Here is a 20,071-nt window from a genome sequence, read left to right as displayed (position 1 = left end):
AGAACCCCTTCTTGGACTGATCCATACTGAACTTCTTCAATATCTTGTCAAGGTATGTACTCTGTGAAAGACCAATGAGGCGTCTTGATCTATCTCTATAGATCTTGATGCCTAATATATAAGCAGCTTCTCCAATGTCCTTCATTGAAAAACACTTATTCAAATAGGCCTTTATACTTTCCAAGAATTCTATATCATTTCCCATCAATAATATGTCATCCACATATAATATGAGAAATGCTACAGAGCTCCCACTCACTTTCTTGTAAACACAGGCTTCTCCATAAGTCTGTGTAAACCCAAACGCTTTGATCATCTCATCAAAGCGAATGTTCCAACTCCGAGATGCTTGCACCAGCCCATAGATTGAGCGCTGGAGCTTGCATACTTTGTTAGCATTCTTAGGATCGACAAAACCTTCCGGCTGCATCATATACAACTCTTCCTTAAGGAAGCCATTAAGGAATGCCGTTTTGACGTCCATCTGCCATATCTCATAATCATAGTATGCGGCAATTGCTAACATGATTCGGACGGACTTCAGCTTCGCTACGGGTGAGAAAGTCTCATCGTAGTCAACCCCTTGAACTTGTCGATAACCCTTAGCGACAAGTCGAGCTTTGTAGATGGTCACATTACCATCTGCGTCCGTCTTCTTCTTAAAGATCCATTTGTTTTCTATGGCTCGCCGCTCATCGGGCAAGTCAGTCAAAGTCCATACTTTGTTTTCATACATGGATTCTATCTCGGATTTCATGGCTTCTAGCCATTTGTCGGAATCCGGGCCCGCCATCGCTTCTTCATAGTTCGAAGGTTCACCGTTGTCTAACAACATGATTTCCAGGACAGGGTTGCCGTACCACTCTGGTGCGGAACGTGTCCTTGTGGACCTACGAAGTTCAGTAACTTGATCTGAAGCTTCATGATCATCATCATTAACTTCCTCCCCAGTCGGTGTAGGCACCACAGGAACATTTTCCCGCGCTGCGCTACTTTCCGGTTCGGAAGGGGTGACTATCACCTCATCAAGTTCCACTTTCCTCCCACTCAATTCTTTCGAGAGAAACTCCTTCTCTAGAAAGGACCCGTTCTTGGCAACGAAGATCTTGCCTTCGGATCTGAGGTAAAAGGTATACCCAATAGTTTCCTTAGGGTATCCTATGAAGACGCATTTTTCCGATTTGGGTTCGAGCTTTTCAGGTTGAAGTTTCTTGACATAAGCATCGCATCCCCAAACTTTTAGAAACGACAGCTTAGGTTTCTTCCCAAACCATAATTCATACGGTGTCGTCTCAACGGATTTAGACGGTGCCCTATTTAAAGTGAATGCGGCAGTCTCTAAAGCATAACCCCAAAATGAGAGCGGTAAATCGGTAAGAGACATCATAGATCGCACCATATCCAATAGAGTGCGATTACGACGTTCGGACACACCATTTCTCTGAGGTGTTCCAGGCGGCGTGAGTTGTGAAACTATTCCACATTTCCTTAAGTGTGTACCAAATTCGTGACTTAAATATTCTCCACCACGATCTGATCGTAAGAATTTTATTTTCCTGTCACGTTGATTCTCGACTTCACTCTGAAATTCCTTGAACTTTTCAAAGGTTTCAGACTTGTGTTTCATTAGGTAGACATACCCATATCTACTTAAATCATTAGTGAGAGTGAGAACATAACGATATCCTCCGCGAGCCTCAACACTCATTGGACCGCACACATCGGTATGTATGATTTCCAATAAGTTGGTTGCTCGCTCCATTGTTCCGGAGAACGGAGTCTTGGTCATCTTACCCATGAGGCATGGTTCGCACGTGTCAAATGATTCGTAATCAAGAGACTCCAAAAGTCCATCTGCATGGAGCTTCTTCATGCGCTTGACACCAATGTGACCAAGGCGGCAGTGCCACAAGTATGTGGGACTATCGTTATCAACTTTACATCTTTTGGTATTCACACTATGAACATGTGTAGCATCACGTTCGAGATTCATCAAGAATAAACCATTGACCAGCGGGGCATGACCATAAAACATATCTCTCAAATAAATAGAACAACCATTATTCTCAGATTTAAATGAGTAGCCATCTCGAATTAAACGAGATCCAGATACAATGTTCATGCTCAAAGCTGGCACTAAATAACAATTATTGAGGTTTATAACTAATCCCGTGGGTAGATGCAGAGGTAGCGTGCCGACGGCGATCACATCGACCTTGGAACCATTCCCGACGCGCATCGTCACCTCGTCTTTTGCCAGTCTCCGTTTATTCCGTAGTTCCTGATTTGAGTTACAAATATGAGCAACCGCACCGGTATCAAATACCCAGGAGCTACTACGAGTACTGGTAAGGTACACATCAATTACTTGTATATCACATATACCTTGGGTGTTGCCGGCCTTCTTCTTGTCCGCTAAATATTTGGGGCAGTTCCGCTTCCAGTGACCACTTCCCTTGCAATAAAAGCACTCAGTCTCGGGCTTGGGTCCATTCTTTGACTTCTTCCCGGTAACTGGCTTACCGGGCGCGGCAATTCCCTTGCCGTCCTTCTTGAAGTTCTTCTTACCCTTGCCCTTCTTGAACTTAGTGGTTTTATTCACCATCAACACTTGATGTTCCTTTTTGATCTCCCCTTCCGCTGATTTTAGCATTGAATATACCTCGGGAATGGTCTTTTCCATCCCCTGCATATTGTAGTTCATCACAAAGCTCTTGTAGCTTGGTGGAAGCGACTGGAGGATTCTGTCAATGACCGCGTCATCCGGGAGATTAACTCCCAGCTGAGACAAGCGGTTGTGCAACCCAGACATTCTGAGTATGTGCTCACTAACAGAACTGTTCTCCTCCATTTTACAGCTGAAGAACTTGTCGGAGACATCATATCTCTCGACCCGGGCATGAGCTTGAAAAACCAGTTTCAGCTCCTCGAACATCTCGTATGCTCCATGTTTCTCAAAACGCTTTTGGAGACCCGGTTCTAAGCTGTAAAGCATGCCGCACTGAACGAGGGAGTAATCATCAGCACGCTGCTGCCAAGCGTTCATAACGTCTTGGTTCTCAGGGATTGGTGCTTCACCTAGCGGTGCTTCTAAGACATAATCTTTCTTGGCAACTATGAGGATGAGCCTCAGGTTCCGGACCCAGTCCGTATAGTTGCTGCCATCATCTTTCAGCTTGGTTTTCTCTAGGAACGCGTTGAAATTGAGGACAACGTGGGTCATTTGATCTACAATACATAATGTAGAGATTTTAGACTAAGTTCATGATAATTAAGTTCATATAATCAAATTATTTAATGAACTCCCACTCAGACAGACATCCCTCTAGTCATCTAAGTGAAACATGATCCGAGCTTAACTAGGCCGTGTCCGATCATCACGTGAGACGGACTAGTCAAGATCGGTGAACATCTCCATGTTGATCGTATCTTCTATACGACTCATGCTCGACCTTTCGGTCCTCCGTGTTCCGAGGCCATGTCTGTACATGCTAGGCTCGTCAAGTCAACCTAAGTGTATTGCGTGTGTTCCGAGGCCATGTCTGTACATGCTAGGCTCGTCAACACCCGTTGTATGCGAACGTAAGAATCTATCACACCCGATCATCACGTGGTGCTTCGAAACGACGAACCTTCGCAACGGTGCACAGTTAGGGTGAAGACTTTCTTGAAATTATTATAAGGGATCATCCTACTTGCTACCGTCGTTCTAAGCAAATAAGATGCAAAAACATGATAAACATCACATGCAATCAAATAGTGACATGATATGGCCAATATCATCATGCTCCTTTGATCTCCATCTTCGGGGCACCATGATCATCTTCGTCACCGGCATGACACCATGATCTCCATCATCATGATCTCCATCATTGTGTCTTCATGAAGTTGTCACGCCAACGATTACTTCTACTTCTATGGCTAACCGTTTAGCAACAAAGTAAAGTAAATTACATGGCGTTATTCAATGACACGCAGGTCATGCAAAATAATAAAGACAACTCCTATGGCTCCTGCCGGTTGTCATACTCATCGACATGCAAGTCGTGATTCCTATTACAAGAATATGATCAATCTCATACATCACATATATCATTCATCACATCTTCTGGCCATATCATATCACATATATCACTTGCTGCAAAAACAAGTTAGACGTCCTCTAATTGTTGTTGCAAGTTTTTTACGTGGTTTGTAGGTTTCTAGCAAGAACGTTTTCTTACCTACGTATGACCACAACGTGATTTGCCAATTTCTATTTACCCTTCATAAGGACCCTTTTCATCGAATCCGTTCCGACTAAAGTAGGAGAGACAGACACCCGCTAGCCACCTTATGCAACTAGTGCATGTCAATCGGTGGAACCTGTCTCACGTAAGCGTACGTGTAAGGTCGGTCCGGGCCGCTTCATCCTACAATGCCGCCGAAACAAGAAACGACTAGTAGCGGCAAGAAGAATTGGCAACATCAACGCCCACAACTTCTTTGTGTTCTACTCGTGCATAGTAACTACGCATAGGCCTGGCTCTGATACCACTGTTGGGAATCGTAGCATAATTTAAAATTTTCCTACGCTCACCAAGATGCATCTATGGAGTCTACTAGCAACGAGGGGAAAGGAGTGGATCTACATACCCTTGTAGATCGCGAGCGGAAGCGTTCCAATGAACGTGGATGACGGAGTCGTACTCGCCGTGATCCAAATCACCGATGACCGAGTGCCGAACGGACGGCACCTCCGCGTTCAACACACGTACGGTGCAGCAACGTCTCCTCCTTCTTGATCCAGCAAGGGGGAAGGAGAGGTTGATGGAGATCCAACAGCACGACGGCGTGGTGGTGGATGTAGCGGGTCTCCGGCAGGGCTTCGCCGAGCTTCTGCGAGAGAGAGAGAGGTGTTGCAGGGGAGGAGGGAGGCGCCCAAGGCTTAGATGTTGCTGCCCTCCCTTCCCCCCACTATATATAGGGCCAAGGGAGAGGGGGGGGCGCAGCCTTGCCCCTTCCTTCAAGGAAGGGTGCGGCCAGGGGGGAGTCCTTCCCCCCCAAGGCACCTCGGAGGTGCCTTCCCCCTTTAGGACTCTCCCTTCTTTCTTATCTCTTGCGCATGGGCCTCTTGGGGCTGGTGCCCTTGGCCCATATAGGCCAAGGCGCACCCCTTACAGCCCATGTGGCCCCCCGGGGCTGGTGGACCCCCTTGGTGGACCCCCGGACCCCTTTCGGCACTCCCGGTACAATACCGATAAAGCGCGAAACTTTTCCGGCGACCAAAATAAGACTTCCCATATATAAATCTTTACCTCCGGACCATTCCGGAACCTCTCGTGACGTCCGGGATCTCATCCGGGACTCCGAACAACTTTCGGGTTTCCGCATACATATATCTCTACAACCCTAGCGTCACCGGACCTTAAGTGTGTAGACCCTACGGGTTCGGGAGACATGCAGACATGACCGAGACGCCTCTCCGGTCAATAACCAACAGCGGGATCTGGATACCCATGTTGGCTCCCACATGTTCCACGATGATATCATCGGGTGAACCACGGTGTCGAGGATTCAATCAATCCGTATGCAATTCCCTTTGTCAATCGGTATGTTACTTGCCCGAGATTCGATCGTCGGTATCCCAATACCTAGTTCAATCTCGTTACCGGCAAGTCTCTTTACTCGTACCGCAATGCATGATCCCGTGACTAACGCCTTAGTCACATTGAGCTCATTATGATGATGCATTACCGAGTGGGCCCAGAGATACCTCTCCGTTTACACGGAGTGACAAATCCCAGTCTCGATCCGTGCCAACCCAACAGACACTTTCGGAGATACCCGTAATGCACCTTTATAGTCACCCAGTTACGTTGTGACGTTTGGCACACCCAAAGCACTCATACGGTATCCGGGAGTTGCACGATCTCATGGTCTAAGGAAAAGATACTTGACATTGGAAAAGCTCTAGCAAACGAAACTACACGATCTTTTATGCTATGCTTAAGTTGGGTCTTGTCCATCACATCATTCTCCTAATGATGTGATCCCGTTATCAATGACATCCAATGTCCATAGTCAGGAAACCATGACTATCTGTTGATCAACGAGCTAGTCAACTAGAGGCTTACTAGGGACAGGTTGTGGTCTATGTATTCACACATGTATTACGATTTCCGGACAATACAATTATAGCATGAATAATAGACTATTATCATGAACACAGAAATATAATAATAACCATTTATTATTGCCTCTAGGGCATATTTCCAACAGTAGCGTAAGTATTTCCCTCAGTTTTTGAGAACCAAGGTATCAATCCAGTAGGAGACTACACACAAATTGCCTAGTACCTGCACAAACAATCAAGAACCTTGCAACCAACGCGATAAAGGGGTTGTCAATCCCTTCACGGCCACTTGCAAAAGTGAGATCTGATAAAGATAATAAGATAATATTTTTGGTATTTTTGTTGTATAGATTGGAAAATAAGGATTGCAAAATAAACGGCGACAGAAATTGGCTAGTTGACGGGAAACTAATATGATGTAAAATAGACCCGGGGGCCATAGGTTTCACTAGTGGCTTCTCTCATGATAGCATATATTACGGTGGGTGAACAAATTATTGCCGAGCAATTGATAGAAAAGCGCATAGTTATGAGAATATCTAGGCATGATCATGAACATAGGCATCACGTCCGTGTCAAGTAGACCGAAATGATTCTGCATCTACTACTATTACTCCACACATCGACCGCTATCCAGCATGCATCTAGAGTATTAAGTTCATAAGAACAAAGTAACGCATTAGGCAAGATGACATGATGTAGAGGGATAAACTCAAGCAATATGATATAAACCCCATCTTTTTATCCTCGATGGCAACAATACAATACGTGCCTTGCTGCCCCTGCTGTCACTGGGAAAGGACACCGCAAGATTGAACCCAAAGCTAAGAACTTCTCCCATTGCAAGAAAGATCAATCTAGTAGGCCAAACCAAACTGATAATTCGAAGAGACTTGCAAAGATATCAAATCATGCATATAAGAATCCAGAGAAGAATCAAATATTGTTCATAGATAATCTTGATCATAAACCCACAATTCATCGGATCTCGGCAAACACACCGCAAAAAGTATTACATCGAATAGATCTCCAAGAAGATCGAGGAGAACTTTGTATTGAGATCCAAAGAGAGAGAAGAAGCCATCTAGCTAATAACTATGGACCCGAAGGTCTGTACTAAACTACTCACACATCATCGGAGAGGCTATGGTGTTGATGTAGAAGCCCTCTGTGATTGATTCCCCCTCCGGCGGAGCGCCGGAAAAGGCCCCAAGATGGGATCTCATGGGTACAGAAGGTTGCGGCGGTGGAAAAAGTGTTTCGTGGCTCTCCTGGATGTTTTCAGGGTATGAGAGTATATATAGGCGAAAGAAGTAGGTCGGTGGAGCCACGAGGGGCCCACGAGGGTGGGGGGCGCGCCCTCCTTCCTCGTGGCCGCCTCGTTGTTTCCTTGACGTCCACTCCAAGTCTCCTGGATTGCGTTTGTTCCAAAAGCGATCCTCGCGAAGGTTTCATTCCGTTTGATATTCCTTTTCTGCGAAACACTAAAATAGGCAAAAAAATAGCAATTTGCACTGGGCCTTCGGTTAATAGGTTAGTCCCAAAAATAATATAAAAGAGCATAATAAAGCCCATTAAACATCCAAAACAGATAATATAATAGCATGGAACAATCAAAAATTATAGATACGTTGGAGACGTATCAAGCATCCCCGAGCTTAGTTCCTGCTCGTCCTCGAGTAGGTAAATGATAAAACAGAATTTTTGATGTGGAATTCTACCTAACATAATTTTCAATGTAATTCTCTTTATTGTGGCATGAATGCTTAGATCCAAAAGATCCTAGACAAGGTTTTATTATCGACATAAAAATAGTAATACTTCAAGCATGCTAACCAAGCAATTATGTCTTACCAAAATAACATAGCCAAAGAAAGCTCATCCCTACAAAATCATATAGTTTGGCCATGCTTCATTTTCGTCACACAAAATGCTCCCATCATGCACAACCCCGATTTCAGCCGAGCAATTGTTTCATACTTAGCCTTTTCAAACTCTTTCAACTTTTACACAACATATGAGCGCAAGCCATGGACATAGCACTATCGGTGGAATAGCATATGATGATGGGGGTTATGTGAGAAGACAAAAAGAAGGAGAAAGTCTCACATTGACGCAGCTAATCAACAGGCTATGGAGATGCCCATCAATTGATATCAATGCGAGGAGTAGGGATTGCCATGCAACAGATGCACTAGGGCTATAAATATATGAAAGCTCATCAAAAGAAACTAAGTAGGTGTGCATCCAACTTGCTTGCTCACGAAGACCTAGGGCATTTTGAGGAAGCCCATCATTGGAATATACAAGCCAAGTTCTATAATGAAAAATTCCCACTAGTATATGAAAGTGACAAGATAAGAAACTCTCTATCATGAAGATCATGGTGCTATTTTGAAGCACAAGTGTGGAAAAAGGATAATAACATTGTCCCTTCTCTCATTTCTCTCATTTTTTTGTTTTTTTGTTTGGGCTTCTTTGGCCTCTTTTTTTATTTGGGCTTCTTTGGCCTCTTTTTTTATTTATTTTTTTCTTGTCGGGAGTCTCATCCCGACTTGTGGGGGAATCATAGTCTCCATCATCCTTTCCTCACATGGGACATTGCTCTAATAACGAAAATCATCACACTTCTATTTACTTACAATTCAAGAATTACAACTCGATCCTTAGACCAAAATATGACTCTATGTGAATGCCTCCGGCGGTGTATCGGGATATGCAATGAATCAAGAGCGACATGTATGAAAGAAATATGAAGGTGGCTTTGCCACAAATACGATGTCAACTACATGATCATGCAAATCAATATGACAATGATGGAGCGTGTCATAATAAACGGAACGGTGGTAAGTTGCATGGCAATATATCTCGGAATGGCTATGGAAATGCCATAATAGGTAGGTATGGTGGTTGTTTTGAGGAAGATATAAGGAGGCTTATGTGTGATAGAGCGTATCATATCACGGGGTTTGGATGCACCGGCGAAGTTTGCACCAACTCTCGAGGTGAGAAAGGGCAATGCACGGTACCGAAGAGGCTAGCAATGATGGAAGGGTGAGAGTACGTATAATCCATGGACTCAACATTAGTCATAAAGAACTCACATACTTATTGAAAAAATCTACAAGTCATCAAAACTAAGCACTACGCGCATGCTCCTAGGGGAAGGGTTGGTAGGAGTTAACCATCGCGCGATCCCGACCAACACTCATAAGGAAAGCAATCAAAGAACACCCCATGCTTCAAATTTGTCACACAATGTTTACCATACGTGCATGCTACGGGACTTGCCAACCTCAACACAAGTATTTCTCAATTCCACAATTACCCAACTAGCATGACTCTAACATTACCACCTTTATATCTCAAAACAATTATCAAGCATCAAATTTATCATAGTATTTAATGCACTCTATATGAAAGTTTTTATTATACCCATCTTGGATGCCTATCATATTAGGACTAATTTTATAGCCAAAGCAAACTACCATGCTGTTCTAAAGGACTCTCAAAATAATGTAAGTGAAGCATGAGAGATCAATAATTTCTACAAAATAAAATCACCACCGTGCTCTAAAAAGGGTATAAGTGAAGCACTAGAGCAAAATTATCTAGCTCAAAAGATATAAGTGAAGCACATAGAGTATTATAATAAATTCCGATTCATGTGTGCCTCTCCCAAAAGGTGTGTACAGCAAGGATGATTGTGGTTAAATAAAATGCAAAGACTTAAATCATACAAGACGCTCCAAGCAAAACACATATCAGGTGAATAAAAATATAGCCTCGAATAAAGTTACCGATAGACGAAGACGAAAGAGGGGACGCTTTCCGGGGCATCCCCAAGCTTAGGCTTTTGGTTGACCTTGAATTTTACCTTGGGGTGCCTTGGGCATCCCCAAGCTTAGGCTCTTGCCACTCCTTATTCCAAAATCCATCAAATCTTTACCCAAAAACTTGAAAACTTCACAACACAAAACTCAAACAGAAAATCTCATGAGCTCCGTTAGTATAAGAAAACAAACCACCACCTTAAGGTACTGTAATGAACTCATTCTTTATTTATATTGGTGTTAAATCTACTGTATTCCAACTTCTCTATGGTTCGTACCCCCCGATACTAGCCATAGATTCATCAAAATAAGCAAACAACACACGAAAAACAGAATCTGTCAAAAACAGAACAGTCTGTAGAAATCTGATAGTTTCGAATACTTCTGTAACTCCAAAAATTCTGAGGAATTAGGAAGTCCTAAGCAATTTGTTTATTAATCTTCTGCAAAAAGAATCAACTGAAAAGCACGTTCCTGTGATTTATGAAAACTAATTTCGTGCGCGCAAAAGTTTCTGTTTTTCAGCAAGATCAAATTAACTATCACCATAGGTTATCCTAAAGGTTGTACTTGGCACAAACACTAATTAAAACATAAAACCACATCTAACCAGAGGCTAGATGAAATATTTGTTACTAAACAGGAACAAAAAGCAAGGAACAAAAATAAAATTGGGTTGCCTCCCAACAAGCGCTATCGTTTAACGCCCCTAGCTAGGCATAAAAACAAGAATAGATCCAGGTATTGCCATAATGATAGGGCAAATCGCGAAAACTCATATCATACTCCCTACGTTCAGCAGCAAGCTTTCTTTGCGGCAGGCAAAAATAATCAAAAGGGCTAAATTTAATGGGACAAAAGTCCCCAAGATCAAGCTCAGGAGGTATCGGTTCCTCCTTCGGCCCCTCATATTGCACAACCAATTCATCATTATAAGCATTCTTTTGGCAAAAAGTCATGAGCCTATGTTCAAGAGGAAATCCTAACCCATTATTCTGAATAGCAAAATCATCATTAAGTTCAGAGATTCTATCAACTAGAACATCGGTAGGAACCTTTTTTCTAAGGTTTTCATTATAAGCAACATGATCTAAAGATCGTAAACGCATTATGTCTTCTTGATTAAAAAGGATAGCTTCTATGGGAGGACGGCCAGCGTCCACCCTATAATGCGCAAAAATTTCATTGGCCTCTTTCATTATAAATCTGAACTCATGTGCTAAAAATATAGTAGCTGCACGCTTAACAGAAGAGTGCTCAATATTGGAAAATTCTAGGAAAATCCTTTGTATGCAAGGATGCATATGCATAAATTGTCTTTCAAGTTCAACTAGGAGAAAAGATATAGCATCCGCAAGACTACTAGTTCTATGAAGAATAGACCCTCCCATAGTGGGCAAAGCACCGGCACAAGTAAAGAAATCTTGAATAACTCCTTTTCCAATAATATTACCACTACCAATCCAAAACTTTTTAGTGTGTAGAATAGTGGATTCTTCATGTGGATTATCAAAAGTATCAAGGTTTCCCCCATTGTTACTATTATCTTTTTCGACGATAACCTCCCCAATTTCAGACATGATGGCGACAAACCTCACTAAGAACGGGCACACAAGAAGCAAGCGAAAAGAGACGAACGAAAAAGGGCGAATAAAACGACAAAGGTGAAGTGGGGGAGAGGAAAACGAGAGGCAAATGGCAAATAATGTAATGCGAGGGAGAAGAGTTTGTGATGGGTACTTGGTATGTCTTGACTTGTGCGTAGATCTCCCTGACAACGGCGCCAGAAATCCTTCTTGCTACCTCTTGAGCATGCGTTTGTTTTCCCTTGAAGAGGAAAGGGTGATGCAGCAAAGTAGCGTGTAACAGCCTGGATTTTGGCCCTTTTCTTTTCTTTTTGATTTATTGGTTTTTGCTCTGTTTTTCTTTTTGGAGTGGTTCTGTGGCCTTGTCACCTGGGAAATCATCCTCTTTTTTCCTTCCCAAGTGGCTCATCATTCTCAAAACCTTGCCAAGATCTTGTCACTTCACTGCTTGACCAAACCCTAAAATCTTTTTCTAGGAAATATTCCTTTTTCTATTAAAGGAATAACCCTGTCTGCCCTAGGTTGTGAAGCAACCTTTATTTCCATCACTCCTAAAATTCCCAAATAATTCTCATAAATTGTTTGGGTCATATATTTCTCAAATATGGCAAAATATTTCATTTGTCATGTTTATCATCTTGCTCAAATAATTCATTTCCTATTCTGCCCTAAATGGCACATTGTGAAGCAAGCGCTATTTTCCTTTTCCCAATTGACCTCAAACTCCTTGGACACCTTCCATATCATTGCCACATGCCAAAATGCAACCTCATTTGCCTAGTAATTATTTAATTATGATTTTCCAAAGTTTCTATCCAGAAAGAAGCTTTGTGAAGGAGGTGCAAGCTAGGCATATCCAAATGAGTTGCCATTTTGCATGATCCCTCATATCATCATATCATAGCCCTCCACCAAAGTAGAGCTCATGTCATTCCTCCATGAGAGCTCATCTTCAATTCTTTGATTCTGTCCAAAATTTCAGTTTGTGAAGCAAGTATATTTTATCTTGCTCCATTATGGCTGCCAATTTTTCTAGGCCTTCTATTATCCATATAACCTACCTCCACCCATTTTGGGCATGGTTCATCAAGCCATTATTCCTCTAGAATTTTTACAAGTTTCTGGTCAGCAAGGATGTTTGTGAAGCAAGTACCATTTTGGTGAATCCAATTGGTATGAAACTTATACAACATCTTTATATGATCAAATCATGAAACCTTGCCAAATTTGAGCTCAAGTGGCCACACCATTTGAGTGCATCATCCAAATCTCATTTCTGGACCAGATTTGGCAGTTGCAAAGCAACTATGATTTATCTTGATCCAATTCTTCTCCAAGTTACCAGGATGAAAGTTCTTATTACCCTCAACCTCGCAGACAACTCCATTGGATCCAAAACCCTTCCTGTTGATCACTAGTGCTCACCCAAGTTTACTGCAGTAAACTTCAGAGGGTTCTTACCGTTTAACCAGATCTCTTTTAACCAATCTACCACCGTAGATGAGACCTACCCTGGATGAACTTACCACTAGACATCGTGTTCAAGACTCTCTCGCCCGCTACATGCCAGTGCACGCGGTGACCGCATTAATGGCATCACTGTGCACGCGCTCTGTGTGCAGTGGCCGCGCCCAGTGGCTGTTTGTGCTTCGGCACCTCCTCCTCTCGTCGCCTTAGCGCGCATGACCGTGTCCATTGTCTTCCTCTCATCGCCGCAGTTCCCCTGGACCCCTCTCTCCCTCCGTCCGCTTCCTCACCGACGCTCACCGACGCTCGCCGCCGAACTCCCACGAGAGCACAGTGGCGGTTTGGCTCTGTTCGTCGCCGTCGTCATCCTCCCTGCGCCCCCTTGGCCTCCTCTGCCCCGTGAGAGCCTCCACTGCTCCTCCTCGTCGCCTAACTCCGAGCTCATGCACGTGGGCACGCGTCCGCGGCGGCGACAGCGCGGCACACCCCTCCCCCGCCTATATAAGGCCACCCCGACCCCGTCTTGCTTCACCATTGGCCTCCTGCACCTCATCTAGCCTCCCCTGACCTCTTCCCCGAGCTCGAGCCGCCCTCCACGACCACCATTGCCGCCATGGCCACCGGCCATGCTCGGCTAAATTCACTCAACGTCGTCCCCCTCCTTGCCTTCCACCACCACCAGAGGTCTCCACCACCACCCTCGAGCCTCCCCAGCCCCTCCACACTTCGCCGGAGCACCCGTAGCCGCGAGCCCGTCGACGCCCGCAACTCCCTTCCGCCGCGGCCAACGCTCCATCGTTTCCCAAGCTCCCCGGCAGCTGCTATGCCTGGGGACGCATCCGTCTCGTCCCCCTGAATCCGTAGGTAGGCCGGGCATCGCCGGAGACGGCCGGTAGCTCTGGCTATCGCCGCCGGGCGCCGGCTCTGCCGTGGCCAGGCGCGGGCGAGCGCGATGGGGACGACGACCTGGGGCGAGCGAGGCGACCTTCAGGCGGGTCCCGCGCGTCAGCCACTCCGCGTTGACCCAGCCAGGTGCTGACGTGGATAAGTGGAAGCGCCTTTTAGGTGAGTGCGCTTTCAGTTCTTTGAAAGCGTATTTCGCTACGCTTTCATTTGCTCGAAAGCGTATTTTCTTCTTCTGTTATCTGGAGTGCGTTTTCCTGTTCAGAAAGCGTATTTCTGGTTTTGCGCCTCTGCCTTATCCACTCAGGGACCTGTTTGCTGAAGAAATATTCACAGATTGGTCCTTCTTCTTCCACACCTTATAACTCCGCAACTGTAACTCCGAATGAGGTGATTCCAAAGCCCACTTCTTCATTTCGTCGATCTCGTTCTGTTGGTATCATTTTCACCATGTTTTGACATTCTGAAAATGCCCATTTTGCCCTTGCCCTTAATCAGCCCCTTCCGAGAGAGATCTGTTTCCCGCGATTCGTTCCGCGAGCTTCTCGCACTTTCTCCCGGTGATTTCTTCCACCCCAGGCAAGCCACACCCTCCATTTGCATGATTGCAATGCAGTGACATGGTTTATTCATTTGAACTTGTTTAAAATATTGTGTTAGCTATGTATGATTTGTTCATGGCATTTCTCGGAGTATTGTTTGATCTTGATATTGCCATGATATTGCTTGGAGTTCTAGGATTAATATTTTGATGATTATGTGGATGACATGTGCCTTTGGATTCTTAGTGGCTATTATGTTTATTCCTCATGATGGTATCTGGTATTATTTTGGAGTATTACTTTGGATATCATGCTGCCTTTGGATTATTAGTGGTTAGTATGCTTATTTTCATGATGCTAGTTGATGTTCGGTTACTTGGAGTATTATTTTCGGAGATGATGTGTACATGTGGATCTTAGCCGAATAGCTTTATTCTTTTTATTGGAGTAGTAGGACTATTGCTTTCCTATTCATCATGATAGTAGTGTTGTGCTACCCTTGGAGTATTTTGAGATGATGAGATTATGCTTGGATTATTTGTTGGATATTGCTATGACTTGGATTATAGGTTGATAGATGATATCGGAGTATCAGTCATTACTATTATATTTTGGGGTTAAATTCCGTCATTAAGTTGGTCAGGTGCCACTGAACCGGGCTTTTTCCAGTGCAACCACATTTGCCTTTTATGGGAAGGCCCTAATGCGGTCTATTGTCGTGCCTCTCGTCGGTGCCTCCAACTATGGAAGGTTATGGGCATGCTTACCCTGGCCCGGTAAGCAGACATAACCTTGTGTGCCCGTTGTTGTTGTTATGGACCCGGTCCCCGTGAGGGACGTTTTGGCCACGACTGTGGTCGTTGTGTCTTTGGTAGACACGGGGCCACCCAGGACTAGCCCAGTGGGGAGTGAGTCAAAGTGGCCGGGAGAGTGTCATGGCAGTAGATCGGTTTTGTCGGAATGCCGTTGGTCCACCCGAATGGGAGTGCGAGGCCATGGGTTCCGTGGTGTGGGTAAAGTGCGCTACCTCTGCAGAGTGTGTGTAATTAAATCTATCGATAGCCGCGTCCTCGGTCATGGGCATGGGTTCATACTAGGTCCCACCGTTCGATCAACACTCACATGACGAAATGACTTATAGGTGATATATATATATGTTGATATTTTTAGCAGTACAGATTGGCAGGATGTTGATGATGATGTTGGAGACCAAGTGTTGGTCATGGTAGTGATCGCCGGAAAGATCACCGTTTGAGACCAAGTGTTGGTCATGGTTGTGATCGCCGGAATGATCACCGTTTGGTTTTGATCACAAGGTGATCGAGATGGTTTATTGCTTGGTCGGTTAGCCAAGAGAGAGATGGTTATGGAGATCTGAGATAGTTATTTATCAGTATTGTATTAGTTTCATCTCATGCTTAGTAGTTGCTTCATCATGGTAGTTGTTAATTAATTAACCTATTAATGCTATGTTATTGTCTTGCCTTGATGTTTATGGTTGTTGTGAGCTTGCAAGTACATTCAATGTACTGACCTGGCGTGTCATGCCAGATTGCAGGTGATGCCATGATTGCTTTATTGCTTGTCGAGGTTGCCGTGCGTGCGAGCTAGATCATGTCCCAGCCAGAGTCCCTGCGGAGTGGAGTTCACCACCTTCGTCGTTGTTCCGCTGCTACGAGTTGTTTCGCTGCTAGCATAGAGCAAGTGTAGTATAGCAGGCGTAGTGTCGCCGTGCTGATGTGCTCCTTTGTAACATTAGACCCGTGTAATTATTATTCTTGTAATAAGAGCTGATTTGTTCTATGTCAAGCAGTGCCGTATTCCAGAGACTTCTCCTCGATCTCTGGGCTGGAATACGGGGCGTTCCGGTTTCTCTGAGCCGGGGTGCCACATCGCGTAAGTATTTCCCTCAGTTTTTGAGAACCAAGGTATCAATCCAGTAGGAGACTACACGCAAATCGCCTAGTACCTGCACAAACAATCAAGGACCTTGCAGCCAACGCGATAAAGGGGTTGTCAATCCCTTCACGTCCACTTGCAAAAGTGAGATCTGATAAAGATAATAAGATAATATTTTTGGTATTTTTGTTGTATAGATTGGAAAATAAAGATTGCAAAATAAACGGCGACAGAAATTGGCTAGTTGACGGGAAACTAATATGATGTAAAATAGACTCGGGGGCCATAGGTTTCACTAGTGGTTTCTCTCATGATACCATATATTACGGTGGGTGAACAAGTTACTCCCAAGCAATTGATAGAAAAGCGCATAGTTATGAGAATATCTAGGCATGATCATGAACATAGGCATCACGTCCGTGTCAAGTAGACCGAAAGGATTCTGCATCTACTACTATTACTCCACACATCGACCGCTATCCAGCATGCATCTAGAGTATTAAGTTCATAAGAACAGAGTAACGCATTAGGCAAGATGACATGATGTAGAGGGATAAACTCAAGCAATATGATATAAACCCCATCTTTTTATCCTTGATGGCAACAATACAATACGTGCCTTGCTGCCCCTGTTGTCACTGGGAAAGGACACCGCAAGATTGAACCCAAAGCTAAGCACTTCTCCCATTGCAAGAAAGATCAATCTAGTAGGCCAAACCAAACTGATAATTCGAAGAGACATGCAAAGATATCAAATCATGCATATAAGAATTCAGAGAAGAATCAAATATTGTTCATAGATAATCTTGATCATAAACCCACAATTCATCGGATCTCGGCAAACACACCGCAAAAAGTATTACATCGAATAGATCTCCAAGAAGATCGAGGAGAACTTTGTATTGAGATCCAAAGAGAGAGAAGAAGCCATCTAGCTAATAACTATGGACCCGAAGGTCTGTGGTAAACTACTCACACATCATCGGAGAGGCTATGGTGTTGATGTAGAAGCCCTCTGTGATCGATTCCCCCTTCGGCGGAGCGCCGGAAAAGGCCCCAAGATGGGATCTCACGGGTACAGAAGGTTGCAGCGGTGGAAAAAGTGTTTCGTGGCTCTCCTGGATGTTTTCAGGGTATGAGAGTATATATAGGCGAAAGAAGTAGGTCGGTGGAGCCACGAGGGTTCCACGAGGGTGGGGGGCGCGCCTACCCCCTGGTCACGCCCTCCTGCCTCGTGGCCGCCTCGTTGCTGTTGGAAATATGCCCTAGAGGCAATAATAAATTGGTTGTTATTATATTTCCTTGTTCATGATAATCGTTTATTATCCATGCTAGAATTGTATTGATAGGAAACTCAGATACATGTGTGGATACATAGACAACACCATGTCCCTAGTAAGCCTCTAGTTGACTAGCTCGTTGATCAATAGATGGTTACGGTTTCCTGACCATGGACATTGGATGTCGTTGATAACGGGATCACATCATTAAGAGAATGATGTGATGGACAAGACCCAATCCTAAGCCTAGCACAAGATCGTGTAGTTCGTTTGCTCAGAGCTTTTCTGATGTCAAGTATCATTTCCTTAGACCATGAGATTGTGCAACTCCCGGATACCGTAGGAATGCTTTGGGTGTACCAAACGTCACAACGTAACTGGGTGGCTATAAAGGTGCACTACAGGTATCTCCGAAAGTGTCTGTTGGGTTGGCACGAATCGAGACTGGGATTTGTCACTCCGTATAAACGGAGAGGTATCTCTGGGCCCACTAGGTAGGACATCATCATAATGTGCATAGTGTGACCAAGGAGTTGATCACGGGATGATGTGAGTTATGGAACGAGTAAAGAGACTTGCCGGTAACGAGATTGAACAAGGTATCGGGATACCGACGATCGAATCTCGGGCAAGTAACATACCGATAGACAAAGGGAATTGCATACGGGATTGATTGAATCCCCGACATCGTGGTTCATCCGATGAGATCATCGTGGAACATGTGGGAGCCAACATGGGTATCCAGATCCCGCTGTTGGTTATTGACCGGAGAACGTCTCGGTCATGTCTGCATGGTTCCCGAACCCGCAGGGTCTACACGCTTAAGGTTCGATGATGCTAGGGTTATAGGGAAAGTATGTACGTGGTTACCGAATGTTGTTCGAAGTCCCGGATGAGATCCCGGACGTCACGAGGAGTTCCGGAATGGTTCGGAGGTAAAGATTTATATATGGGAAGTCCTGTTTTGGTCACCGGAAAAGTTTCGGGTGAAATCGGTAATGTACCGGGACCACCGGGAGGGTCCCGGGGGTCCACCAAGTGGGGCCACCAGCCCCAGAAGGCTGCGTGGGCCAAGTGTGGGAGGGGACCAGCCCCAGGTGGGCTGGTGCGCCCCCCCGCCAAGGCCCAAGGCGCATGGGAGAGTGGGAGGGGCAAACCCTAGGTCCAGATGGGCCTTAGGGCCCATCTAGTGGGGCGCCCCCCATCTCCTCCCCTTGGCCGCCCCCCTTGATGGGATCTAGGGCTGGCCGCCTCCTCTTGGGGGTGGAAATCCTAAGGGGGGCGCAGCCCCCTCCCCCCCTATATATAGTTGAGGTTTGGGCTGCCCAAGACACACGAGAACGTCTCTCTTTCGGTGCAGCCCTACCCCTCTCCCTCCTCCTCCTCTCCCGCGGTGCTTGGCGAAGCCCTGCGGGATTGCCACGCTTCTCCACCACCACCACGCCGTCGTGCTGCTGCTGGATGGAGTCTTCCCCAACCTCTCCCTCTCTCCTTGCTGGATCAAGGCATGGGAGACGTCACCGGGCTGCACGTGTGTTGAACGCGGAGGCACCGTTCTTCGGTGCTTAGATCGGAATCAACCGCGATCTGAATCGCTACGAGTACGACTCCCTCATCCGCGTTCTTGCAACGCTTCCGCATCGCGATCTACAAGGGTATGTAGATGCACTCCCCTTCCCCTCGTTGCTAGATTACTCCATAGATTGATCTTGGTGATGCGTAGAAAATTTTGAATTTCTGCTACGTTCCCCAACAGTTGCGTCCTTGACGTCCACTCCAAGTCTCCTGGATTGTGTTTGTTCCAAAAACGATCCTCGCGAAGGTTTCATTCCGTTTGGATTCCGTTTGATATTCCTTTTCTATGAAACACTGAAATAGGCAAAAAAAACCAGCAATTTGCACTGGGCCTTCGGTTAATAGGTTTGTCCCAAAAATAATATAAAAGAGCATAATAAAGCCCATTAAACATCCAAAACAAATAATATAATAGCATGGAACAATAAAAAATTATAGATACGTTGGAGACGTATCACACACCGCAACCTAACCCCACAAACAACTCTCACGAATACCATGGGTTAGCATACAAACGTAATACCATACCATGGGATCACTTGATCCCTTGGTACATCTTGTATGCTTTGTGTGTTGATCAACTTGATTCACTCTTGACTTAATCTTGATCAACCTTGAATCTTTCCAACTCTCTTCATTTGGATGATGTCTTGAAGGTAGACATGAATAATCACACAATCTTCTTCTCAAAGACATGCTTGCAATAAGCTCAACTCTCACATGACCAATCTTTGGATAATTCCTTAAAAGCACCTCTGTCAACACATAAACTCCTTGAAACCAACACATGGACTTCAAGACATGCCTATGGACAAATCCTTCAAATATAACTCAATGCAACCATTAGTCCATAGAGATTGTCATCAATTAC

General features: G+C 44.9%; 1 long non-coding RNA gene across 1 annotated transcript; it reads left to right on the top strand.

Annotated features, from left to right (window-relative positions):
- Positions 1-14,031: 14,031 nt before the first annotated feature.
- Positions 14,032-16,249, top strand: LOC141022267 (uncharacterized). Its single transcript, XR_012183559.1, has 2 exons — positions 14,032-14,294; positions 14,403-16,249. It is a non-coding gene; the product is annotated as an uncharacterized lncRNA (long non-coding RNA).
- The last annotated feature ends 3,822 nt before the right edge of the window (positions 16,250-20,071 follow it).

Source organism: Aegilops tauschii, chromosome 5 (genome assembly GCF_002575655.3).
Source record: "Aegilops tauschii subsp. strangulata cultivar AL8/78 chromosome 5, Aet v6.0, whole genome shotgun sequence".
NCBI lineage: Eukaryota > Viridiplantae > Streptophyta > Magnoliopsida > Poales > Poaceae > Aegilops > Aegilops tauschii.
This window is presented reverse-complemented; position numbering and strand designations above follow the sequence as displayed.